This window comes from Manis pentadactyla, chromosome 4, assembly GCF_030020395.1.
Source record: "Manis pentadactyla isolate mManPen7 chromosome 4, mManPen7.hap1, whole genome shotgun sequence".
Taxonomy (NCBI): Eukaryota; Metazoa; Chordata; class Mammalia; order Pholidota; family Manidae; genus Manis; species Manis pentadactyla.
In genome coordinates this window covers 64,417,141-64,430,155 of record NC_080022.1, presented here as the reverse complement: position 1 = coordinate 64,430,155, position 13,015 = coordinate 64,417,141, and the positions used below count along the sequence as shown (strand labels likewise).

Below are 13,015 nucleotides of genomic sequence, written 5' to 3'. Positions count from 1 at the left end.
GTGATTTTTATATTTTGTGGATGTTAGAATGTCATCCCTTTCACAGAAAGATGTTCTGAAAATTTCCATTCCTGTATCAGACCTCAAAATCTTCTCACTTCTGTAATGCTTATTTCCATGAAGTCATATCTGCTTCCATGACTCTAATACCATTGATATGCTGATATCTCCTAAATGTGTTTCTAGTAGCAAAACACTCCTGGAAGCTTCTGATTCAAAGAGTTGCCTGCTTGGGTACCTCAGACATCTTAAATTTAACAAGCTCAAAAAGAGACCCTGGTTCTCCTGCCCAACCTGTTTCTTTCTTTCTTGGTCTTTCTACCTCTGAAAATGGTTCATTAAATGGCAAGTTGCTCAAGCGTGGAATATGGGAGTCATCTCGATACCTCTCTCTTCCTCCCCACATCCTCTCAACTATCAATGAGTCATAGCGATTCTAGCTACAAAACATTCTTTAAATCCATCTACTTCCCATCACCATGGCTGTCACAGTGGCCATATCTATGCCATTGAAGTCCTGTCCCAACTGATCTCACTCCTTCCACCCCTGCTTCCTGCCAATCCATTAGCCAATAGTATCCAGCACCTTTTAAAAAACATTAATCCTGCATAAAATTGTTTAATTATTTCCCATACTTTCAGCATAAAGTTGACCAACCTTGCCATGGCCTAAAAGGCTCTGTATCATCGGGACCTGTTAAGTCCCAGTGTCAATTTTAAAGAGGAAGATTTCCCTAACCCTCTCGGACCATATAAAATTAATGTTATATAATCACAAAGAACCATGTTCACTTCATTCATAGTACCTATCTCAATGTAAATTATGTATCTATAGAGATTAGCATAACTGATTAATAACTGTTTCCCTCAGCATACTTTTGTAGCTGCAGATGATATGTGTTCAATAAATACTCATAAATTCACTGAGTGAAAATGAAAAAAAAATCTTTTTATCTGGTTAAAAAAAAAATAATGGACCACCCTTTGTAGGACTCCAATTAAAATATTTTTTTTTCTTGCCTCTGAAATCCAAAGGTCTGAGAATCACTGCTCTATGGTTGAAAAAGATGTATCAGCTTGGGCCTCTGGATATTATAATGGCCTATGCAAATGGCCTTTGAAAGCTATGGGAGGTGCTAGTAGGGACCAACTAATGTTGTATTGGTTCTCTGCTCTTTGGGATGGAGCAGTTTCTTTGGTCTAATTCTAGTTCTTCAGCTCTGGAAATCTAAAGAGAAAGAGTAAAAGAACACGGTACCCATCTCAAGTTTAAGCTTTTCATTTTAGAAGAATTTATTTGCATATTTTATCTGATGTGATAAAATCGAAGGATAGAAAAATTTATTTATGGTAAAACCTTGTCCATATACCAATTGGCTATACAATATCCCAAGTCATTATATGTAGACTATAAATTAGAAAAGCAAATTGTAAGCCAGTCAATCAGATTTACGTTCCCAGTGGCAGCTTGTGTTATAGTACTTGGATAGTTCTATCAAATAATTTATTGAGACCCAGATGCTCTAGTTCCTGATCTTCACTAAGTGAGTGGCTGTCAGGTACTCCTGTCCAAAAATAAGGCAGTTGGTACTTAACTGTAGGCTCCCACACTTGTCAAAGGATCTCCAAAGAATATGAAATTGCTTGTCATCCTCGTCAAAATTACATATGAATGGCTTATTTGCTATCTGTGTTATAATTAAAAACTCCATTAAAAGAAATTCTGAAATCATTATCAACTTTTTCAGGCATGAGTTGTTCTACCAAAAAGCAAGCTGTTTATAGCTTAGGTTTTTATTAGCACTCAGAAGACGGCTTAATGCCAAAATAGGCCCAAGGAAAGGATAAGATAAGGATCAAGGTGGAAGAATCCTACACGAGGGCAAAAGCAAGGTGCAAACGGTGACATGACCTGTTAGGTAGCAATGCCTCTCATCCTAGCATTTTACTGTAGTGTGTATAACTGCGATTCTCTAATTAGATTGTGTCATTTCACTAACGTTGAGGGCCACTGTCCCTAATGAGTCTCTTCAAAATGAGCAAATAGGAGGTAGCTTATCATTATGGCTCTCATTTATACTGTGCCTATCTAGTAGATGAATATAACTGGGAAAAATTAATTGCATTAGAGTGGGTGCCACTGAATGTAAGCACATTTGGTCTTTAGGGAAACAATTACCCTAAGTGGCCGATCACATTAATTGCCTACAGAGAGTAGGTATCAGTGATGGGAAGGAAGCAAGTGTGCATTTCTAAAAAGGAAACTCACCATTTTATAGCCATACAGCCGAGCCTGGATGGGAAAGCGATCCCAGCCTCAGCCTGAGCTGGTTAAACCAAGCAGATTCTCAAATCAGAGCATGATTAATAGAAATAATTCAATAGCTGCTTCCATTTATTGAGAACTTAGTACATACCAGATTGTGGCTAAGCCTTTTAAATTCATGATCACACTTGAGCCTCCCTATAACCTTATGAGATATGTCCCACAGTTTGTGAGTGGTAATCAGGAAGCAAATCAGTTTGACTCTAAAACCAGTACCCTAAAGCATAAAGTTGTACATTCTAGATCCAGACTCAATAGAGTTCAAAGTCTCTGGGGTATTTTTATTATTAGCCCAGCCATGCATCAGCCCGAGCAGAGCCAGCACATCTGGAATTAAGGCACTGAGCTATGATACTGAGCCTAAGAGCTACTGTGGGTATTGTTTGCCTTCTGTCCACTGGGACATGGTTTGGACATTATGGAAAATACTATTTTTTTAAGGAGAAAATGGCTAAGGCTTTGCTTCTGTGATTGTAACGCTAACCAACAAACAGCAGTAAAGCCTGATTTTTAAAAAGTAGCACTGATTCAAATTTTCCTAACTTCCTACTGAGACAGAAGGGAAGAACAGTGTTCCTAATCTATACTCCAAATGTCTACCGTGGGGAGGTATAGCATGTTGGGATGTGCCGGCTCGGAAACAGGAGCACCTACTTTACAGAGCTGCCCGGGGGGTTCCTCTATCAGGTGTGACAATGGGGACACCTCTGAAAATCTTCCCTGTCCTGATTATCATTCCATCCATGTGATTTTCATACCATGGACTTCACTTTCTGAAGAAAGGAAGGCCTGTGTGCAGCCAGAGCAGACAGTGCACACGGATGGAGCGTGGGAAGAAAGGGTGAATAGAGTGGCGGAGTCTAGTAAGACCCATGACAGCCAGTGTGCCCTGGAAGGCTGGCCCTGCTAGCGGCATAGCAGATATTTATAGCTTTGAGAGAAATAGCTTATAATATACTTGAATGCAGACAGTCAATAGATATTTTAAGGGGTGTGTGTGTGTGTGTGTAAATCCAGAGCTGCTGGAGGAAAGCCTGTGCGTGGCGGCGGGCGAGGAGCAGCATGAGAACCAGGGGCATGGCAGGGAAATGACTGGGAGCTGGTGAGGAACCACCCTGAAGAGGACGATGAGGGATTTCCTTTTTTAATGGCCTTACCAAGATATATGTCACATACAAAATTCACTTGGATGATGAGACACTTCTGAAGATGATTTCATCTGCTGAACCACTGTGTTCGGTCCTTAGAGGGATGAGTAGAGACTAACGATCTTTGTGCTGAAGCCATGCAGCATAACCACATGTCCCCCTTCCCCTCTCCCATCACTCGCTCTCTCGCTCTTTCCCTTCCTTCCAGCCAGAAGGTTTGAGTTTAAGTCTTTCTGGCTTAAGACCAATCTTTCCCATGCACCCATGCCCTCCACCTCTCCTTTGGGACCGTGCTAAATCAGTGTTTTCCCTATTTTATCATGTATTTCTACCTTTCCCCTCTATTGGTTCTTTCTTTTTAGCCCTAACTTTATCTAACTTGTTCACTATTAAAATAACCTGCCTCTGACTCTGCATTTCCTCTAGCTGCCATCCTATCCCTCTCCTTCCTCCCATCCAAACTTTCCTGCAAAGACTCTGCTCACTCTCCCCGCATTCACTCCTCAGCCTTGGCAGTTGGGTTTCTGCAGCCATGCCTGCATTGAGACTACCCAGCTCTTGAAATTTAAGGCATTCTTTTAAAGTCTTTATATTGGATTTCATTGCTGTGGTTTTACTTTGGATCCTGCCACTCTCCTGAACCTCGGTTCCTCTGGCCTCTGTGACGTGACACTGTATTGGGATCCTTCATACCATTTCACTGCCCCCTCTAGGCCTCTTTCTTGGATTTCTCTTTGGCCCACCCTCTGCAAGCTGTCCTTCCCAAATTTCAGTCCTTGTGTCTCTTCTCTGAGGGTTTTATCTACCACTTACATGCTGATGATCTACAGAACTGAATTTCCTATCCAGGATCTGCTGCTTACAATTCAGGGCTATATGTCTAATTGCCTCTTGGACCTTCACTCAAATGTCTTTTAGAAACCTTGAGATACACATGACAAAAATGGCTGTATATCTTCTCCCCTATATGTGGTTCTCCTTCCGTATTCTGTATATAAATTGTACTACAAATCACTTAATCAGTCAAACTATAAGCTTGAGGGTCATCTTCACAAACTCTTATAAAATTAATCACCATACATCACCTTTCTTCACTATTTTTCAGATTGGCCTTCTCTGTTCTATTCAACCCTCCCTGCCTAAATTCCCACTCTCCCTGTCTTTCACCCAGACTATAGTAATACCCTCCCCACTGCTCTCCCTGACCCTCGGATCCACCTTCAAGACTACCCCAAAGTGGCCATGTTTCGTCTTGGCTTCACTGGGGTTCCATCACCAACAGATAAAATCTGAACCTACGACACAATATATAGGCCTTCTATAATCTGGCCTCTGGAGACTCATTTTTTGCTCTCCTCTGCTTGATTTTAAGCTCTAGTCATACTGTTTTTTTACTGATTCCAAATATACTGTGCTATTTTTCACCTCCAGGCCACATTCATGACATCTCCTATTCCAGGGATTTACTTTCTCTTCTCGCCCAAACTTCCTCTGACTTCCCTGACTCTAAAAATGTAGTCAGGAATTCCTTTCTATGCTCCCAAGCACCTGGAATATCTCTATCATTGCACTTAACACAACACATTGACACACTCTATTTATATGTCTGCTTGCCCAACATAATTATCAATCTTTAAGGGCAAAGGTCAGTATTACTATTTCTCTGAATTCTCAAAGTCTAAAGCAGTTATAGTAATCACTCTTCTAATATTTACTGAATGCTATAGTAACAGGAACAAATATGTGTATAGATTTTGGGTTTTTCAGGTTGCCTTTCCATATACTAACTCCTTCAATTTTTATGACAATCCTACCTGGCTATTCAAAATGCGTGTTTTATTTCAGGTTACAACATATGGAAGTAAATGGCAGCTTCAGCTGAGAATTACCTGAGAAATACAACACAGAAAGATGTTATTAGAACACAGTCCACCTTTAGTTTAATATGAGACTATGGGACTCCCCCAAATTAAGTTTATGAGTCAAGAAAAAAAACAAAAATAAAAACAAGATGTTTTAATATCCCTGCTCACAATGTAAGTCTTACAGTTTATCCAGTGTTTCTGAGCTCTAAAATAAATACCAGGTCATTTTCCTGTGCTGTAATTGAACATTTTACCTACCTATTTCTCCAACCTTTTGAGGAAAAGTTTTAATACCTCCTTGGTCCAAAAATTTCTAGTCCATATGGAGTCCCCAGTTCTTATTTTGTATCTTAACCTGTTAGGTTTTTTTTAACTTTTAGATGGCACATGAATTTATATTTTGGAATTTGTATTAAAGGCATTGAATTAAAATGCTGTTCAATTAAGACTTCTTTTGACCAGTAGATTTAGTAGAATAAAATAGTTATCAAATGTTATTTCACTTAAGAAGCAAAAATAGTTGTTATCAAATTGTAGCCATTATCAATATCACTTAATGTTTTTTCCTTAAGACAAATAGCTTTACCTCTTGAGCTAGAGAAAAAGGAGCCTTATAGTAACAAACAAGCTCATACCTCACATGCTGTTCAGAATTTTAGAAATGATTTGTCCAATATGTGAATTCACTTCCATAAAGATAAGAGAAAGCAAATTAGACTATTTATTTAGTACTTGCCTACTAAAGGGAAAAATATCATCTGTATAAGATATTAATACATTTATATTCTATTTCCACTTCTAAGTGACTGTTCTATAGGAGAAACATTTGTTTTTGACAGCAAATACAGAACTTAGAGTTCTTGTCCCAATATTTTTATGGCTGTGACATGATCCTAAAGGACAATATTACTTTGTTTCACTTTACAAAAGCCAAGGAAACTAAAATCTGCCCATTACCAGAAAGACAGTTTGGACCTAAAAGAAATCAGACTGATGTCTGATGATTATTGTCCTATAGAAGAAAACCATAAATTTCAGCAAGTAATATCAGAATACCAAGAGCTTTGTTTGCATGTAAGAACGAAAACCAGACTCCCAAATGCCAGATAAGAGACTGTCACAAAGGCAAGTAGACATTCTTAAATGTATAAAAAAATAATAAACACTTACATAGCACTTACATACCAGACATTCTTCTATGCACTTTACAGATAGCAGTCATTTTCCTTCCCATTCTGAGATCAGAGCCCATAGGACGTGCTCTCCCCTCAACCCAGTATTACTCTTCCCACTCTCTTTACCTTGAGTTTGATTACTCTGTAGTCCACGGAGATGATTTCATATTGAAGACTCTCCTATTTCATGTTGAAAATTGTTAGTGAAGTCACAGAACCTTAGCAAGTTACGGTGGACAAGGATCCAAGAAATCACTCAGTTTAATGAAGACCTAGAGCAGCTACCTGATGTGTTAGGTGATACACACCCGATTGGTGGTAGATTAGAAACTAGGACTAGTATCCTGACTGTGCATATCCTACTATTCCATATTCATTTTCTTATTTGAAAGGTGAGACACCCATTTGCTTCAAACATATTTCCTGATCACCTACAGCATGCCAGGCACCAGTTATGACACTGTAGATATGATTAGAAACAGAGAAAATACCTATCCTGATGGAGTCATGCTGTTCAGTTTACTAAATAAATAAGGATTTATTGAGCACTGATTATACACCAAGCTCTAAAGAAAGAAGATCTGCAGAGGTGAGGACGGGTGCAGTAAGACAGGGAAGAGGATGAGCCAGTCCCTGATCTCTAAGGGGCTACACAAAAGGCACAGGAAAATATAAAACAGCATGTAATGAAGAGCCCAGTTGCAGGGTAAATGAATAGCAAGAGATGTCAGAGGAGAGACTCAGGGAGTGGGAGGGATCTGGGTGTGCAGATCATGGAGAAAGTAGAGGCAAAGGTGATGGTTGCCTACCATAGAGTATGCAACAGCCAGATTTAGCAACACAGATGCACTTTAAAGGCATAGGGCTGATGGAATAAAGTAAGAAAAAGATGAAATTTAACATATGTCATTTGTGTAAATAAAAATACATGTGTGTATAATAATAATAATTTAGCAAAGATGTCTGCAATTTAAAAAAGCACATAAAACATAAGAGAATGCCTGCCTATGCAGAAAGAGGAAAGAGAATAGGAATAAATATGATAAATACATTAATTAATTGATTCATTTGAAAATAAGATCACAAACCTCACAGACCAATGAAAATGTACTTGACCCGGATTATGTCAATTCTCCGCCGTCAAGTCCAAGGAGAAAACTCATGGTAGCCTGGGACAGATGCTGTGAAATTCTGTAGGATGTGTAAGCCATGTTATGGCTGAGAGAAGAATGGAAAAGGTGATACGGGGGAGGGGACAATATGAGAGGGAAGAGATCATTACGCCAGGAGAGGAAGGGACACATGGAGGGAGTGAAGGAAATAGGGGCAACTATATGGCTTGGGCCTCTTAGGGGAACCAAGTCAGGCAGAAGTCTCAGAGCTCTTGTGGTAGAAAACATGGATTGAGGGGGTTTTCCTTAGCAGGTAAGTGATGCAGAGAAAGAGGCGACTACGGAAAGGGAGACTGTCTGTGTCCTCTGGAAGAAGGGCCCAGATGGTGAAGGAGCTAGGAGTTCAAGCTGGGAACCTTCAGATGTGTATGGGTGAGGGCCTGGATTAGCGGTGTCCATGGGAAAGAAAGGACACGTGCATGGTGAGCAGACACAAAAATGCCATGGGGATGTATTTGTCTGGCTCTGTACACAGGACACTTTTCAAAGTTTGCTTCAGTGCAGCCCTGGTTCCTGAAAACATTTAAATGGGTCACTTGCTTAGCTTTCCTTAGGGGTAGATTAATTAGCCAGCTGTAACTCCCGGATCTCTATTTTTAAATAACGACTCGCATAAATCTCCAAAGACAAGAGCTCACCACTAGTATACAGCATATTCCAGCAGCTGCAAGTTATTATGCCCAGTGGAAATTAAATATCTTTAGGGAAATCATGCAAGATCTCGTGACAAATATGAAATTAACCCCTGCCACCTCTGTGCCCAACTCATTTCTTTGCTCGCCTGCCATTTTAATATGCAGAGTCTCTGGGGTCCTGAAATGACAGCAGAATAGGCAATATTTTAAAAAGGCATTATTAGTCTATGAGAACTAGTGAAACACAGAGCCTTTATTTGTGGCTGAGCTCTGGAAACTGTAAATCAACCATCAATAAACACACAACGGGCCCCTCCTATGAAACTATTAACTAACGAATATATTAATCCTAAAACACTATCAACTTAACTCCAGGGATGTAAACAAAGAAAGAAATCTGCTATTTTGTCATTTCAGGCGTTTTGTTTCCTCTGCTTGGTACCCTTAAGCTTCCATTTCTCTTTCCTCTGACCAAGTGCTTCTCAGTCTGGTTCTCTATTACTTCTTCCTTTACAAGCTCCACACTCCAGGAAAGGACTTTTTACCTTCCCTTTTCATGGCCTGTCCTGTTATATTAGGTTTGGGTTCTTGCGGTTTGCAGGGGATGTGCCGCACTGCGTTCTCAGAGTGAAAGCAGAGGGAAGGGCAAGCGCAGCACGCGCGGGCTGGGAGTAACTCTGCCCGCGCTGCCTCAGGAAGGGCGCTGGGGTCCAGAGCTGCGCGGGGAGCTGGGACGCCGTTGGCTAATGTGTTTCTGATAAAACAGCTGCCAATGCACGAGCCATATCACCACGCGCAGGACTACACTTGCAAGGCCATTTTCAAGAAAGGGCAGAAAACAGGCAAGGTTTTGGCAGGAAACCTATCTCTGGGTGGGTGAAAATGTAATTCTCGTTTCCCAAATGATTGTAAAGACTCCATAACAAATCCCTCGTTTCCCGCCTGAGCATCAACAATGTAGAATACAGGAAAGAGAAAGAAGCAATGCATTTTAGGGACAGTATCATTTTGGATGAGATGTGAGGCCGAGAAAAACAGTGAGGACCTGTAAAGAGAAACTGGGGTGCCGGGTATCCCAGCGCCCCTTCTTGGAGAAACCCATCACTGTGGAGTTGGGAGTGGCTGCCCCCTTATCTGTGCCAGCCTTGATCCCCAGGCCTTCCCTCAACTTTCCACATGCTCTGGGAGGCCTGCAAACCCCAATGCTGTTGGGCAGCACTGTTTTCTTCCTTCGTGGAAGTCCGGAAGTGGCTATAGCCTGGGCCTTCACCTTGACCCTTCGACCTCCTATGTCAAGAAGGTAACACGGTTTCTGCCTCCAGCTAATGGTTTCCAACATCGCTGAGTAGGAGTCTATCTTATCAATTATGTGAACTTCAGTCTTTGGCATAAAGGTCATTATTGTGTTATGTACCTGGAATCACTTTGTAATGAGGCACATCACATTCTCTTATAGTCAATGAGGGGGAAAAAAGCACACAAAATGGAAATTACTCCTAAAATGACCTTGCTGGATTTCTACATCTGGCTAGCCGAGCCTGTTTCTATACATCAAGAACCTGATGGGGCAGCTTTGTCATACAGCTGAGCAGCCCAATCCCATGTTAGCAAACATGCTATTATGGAACATATGGCACAGGCCCATTAGTAGTGTGCACAGTTGATGAATTCCCAGAGTAGTACCCGCAATGTTTACTGATTCACTGCCACCCTGCCCCAGGCTGCTTTCAAACATGTCAGAAAAATAAAATGTCACCCATATTTGCATTCAGAAGTTTTTCCATATTTACACATGCTAATAAAAACAAAAGCCTGCTTTTTAAGGAAGGGGCAAGATCCATAATCAATTTTCTGAGACACTGAGGTGCTTGAAATGTTTTGCACGCATTGCAGTCACTGGAAGAGCAACTTAGAAAACACCGGTAGGCTGGCTCTGTGCCTTCTCACCCTTTGCTGGGCCAAAAGCAGTGAGAGCCACAGCTACCCATTCGAGCCAGAGGTACTAACAGATCATTTTATCCCTCTACCTAAATAACTTGCTTTAGATTGTTTCTGAGTGACTGAACAAACATTTGATGAATGAATGAAGGACTTACGTGAATAGCCACACCTATGGTGCCCTAAAACTTCTCTCTTCCTTTCATTAATAACTAGTTCCCTCTCCAACAGTTGGAAGTTTCCTTCAAGTTGCTCCCTTTACTGGAATATAACATTTGGGGTCAGTAAATATGGCATGACATTCTGGAACTGAAAATCACTGATAATGTGATTTTCATGAAATCATTTAACTTCTCTGAGCCTCAATTGCTTTATCCATAAAAATGGGTGAATTATATAACATCTGTCATGTAAGGATTCCTTAAGTTGCAAGACACAGGAAACCAATTCAAAATATTTTAAGTGAAACACAAGGAATATGTTTATTGGCTCATGTGGCTAGGAGGGATACTGGGCTACATGACCAAACTAAGGGTTGGGGAGCCATGCTTCAAACACTAGGATCAAGACACAAAGCCACCAGAACTTCCTCCTTCCTTTATCTCACAGGTCGCCTCAGCTCTGCTTGGCTTCTCCTGTCACAGCCACACACCTTCTTCACTTGAAATGAACCTCGTTGCCTTTAACCCTAATTTCACATTCTTCCAGCATCATGAACCCAGAGGTAAAGCTGTTTATTCTTCACTTTCAAATAAAATCCTTCTTTAGGATGCCAGGGGAGGCCTCAGATTGGCTGTGCTTTACCTTAGGATGAAAAGTCTATGACTGACTAGGCATGGGGTCATGCCAACCCTGTAACTAAGCTAAAAGGTAATGTTCAGAGTGAATTACCAGAAGGGGAATCAAAACCTTTTTGAACAAAGGAGGCAAAAGTACAAGGTGCCGTCCTCTGACCTATCTCATCAGGTTGTTGTGAATTTCAAGGCACACAGCGAGTGAACAAACATAGGTTAGTATTACAAGTAAATGGGCTTTGTAAACTGCCAAATTTCATACATGAGTCCTAGCAAAATAACTACCAATTCTAGTTACTATTTCTCTATCCAATGGTGGAAACTGCTTAAGCCAATATTAATGACAATTAAAATGATAATAGTTAACATTTAAGGAGCAATTACCGCAGGTCAGAAACTGCTTTTCCAAGCACGGTGTATGCATGAACTATGAGGTAGATACTATTATTGTTCCTAGTTTTTACATAAATAACCTAATGCAAAGAGAGGGAAAGCAACTTCCCCAAGGTCACTAAACTAGCAGTGGAGTAAGTTTGGACCCAGGGAGTCTGAACCATAGTTCATACTCCCAACCACCAGGCCTCAGTATTTCCTGTGCTGGAAGTATGTAGTGTAGGTTGAAAGGCAAGTAATGTTTTACATTATACTGTGTGCCTTTTCCCTGATGTGCTGAAAATCTCCACAAGATTAGTAACTGTGTCTATCTTACAGTTGCATATATATGACACTCTTAAGGTCTACGTTTTGAGAAAAGTAGAGATAATTAGGATAATTAGAATTTTTGGGCCTGAATATCATTCAAATAATAGTGCTTTTGAAAATGAATATGCACACCCACTTTTTCTGAAATTCAGAAAAGATGCATAATATTCAGGTGCCTGATAACTTGGCTACTAGTTAATCATGCTTGACACTTACATAGCACTTCACCTTTTAAAATCATTTTAGAATATGTTAGAGTTCATTAATTCCCACAACATCCATGTGAGCCAGGGAAGGTTCCTGAACCCACCTCTGATCTCCCTACCTGGTATCTGCATATGTGGTGGACAGGGAAGGAAGAAAAGAACTGGATAAACCAAGGAAGGAAACCCATGTAGCTGAAAATGACGGCAACTTATGGGCAGCAAACGTGAAGGGCAGCAAACCTGAAGGAACAGCCTCAGATCTCATGGAGGTTTGCCCTCGTCTCAGAAACTTACAACATATAATACTCCATGTTAATAGCAATTATTCACCCCTGACTGATCAAAATGTAAGAAAATAACAATCAATGTGCAGATTCAATTTCAAATGGCTGTACACCAATCACCCGACCTTATCAGTAGTCATTTCCATTAAGATGTGCTTCAAACTGTACACTTTCATGATATTTTTATACTTATATTCCAAGTTTTGTTGCCCACTCTAATTTCTACTTTTCTGAAAAAGGACCTGCTTAATGTTAAATCTAATATGATTTTGGCCTTATCCACTACAGATTCTTCCATTGTTCTCTTGTCAGCTGGCCAAAAGTTGCTTCTAGGGTAGGATGTGGTGCTGAGTAAATCCCACCAGTCATCTGAACAAAGATGTTCTTGGCCATTGTGTTTTCATTCATACACTAGGATTACCCTACTTCTCTTCATGCATGGATGTTGAGCACCACTGACAAATCAAAAAAGTGGGGAGAAAAAGGTATCTGAACAAGGTAACAGCTAAAAATACCATTCTAAGATGCTTTGGACTACAAATAACACTTTAAAAATTAGTGAGAAGGCATCCCCATTAGGACAATGGCATAAAAATCCAACCCAATCCAGGTGCACATACCTATTTTTGGTTAGTTAAATAATCACCTTCTTTCCAGCATCAGCTCATCCTGCTTTCTCAAGGTGTTGATAATTAAAGGAAATGCTGTGAAGGTTAATAGCTTGAGCTCAAATTCTAAAGTCAGGAAGACCAGGGTTCAAATTGATTGAA

The 13,015-nt window shown here is 40.4% G+C and overlaps 1 protein-coding gene across 4 annotated transcripts in view; it reads right to left on the bottom strand.

The window, feature by feature from the left end:
- ST6GALNAC3 (ST6 N-acetylgalactosaminide alpha-2,6-sialyltransferase 3) overlaps nucleotides 1–13,015 on the bottom strand; it is a 647,729-nt gene that overhangs the window by 209,277 nt on the left and 425,437 nt on the right. The window lies entirely within an intron of this gene.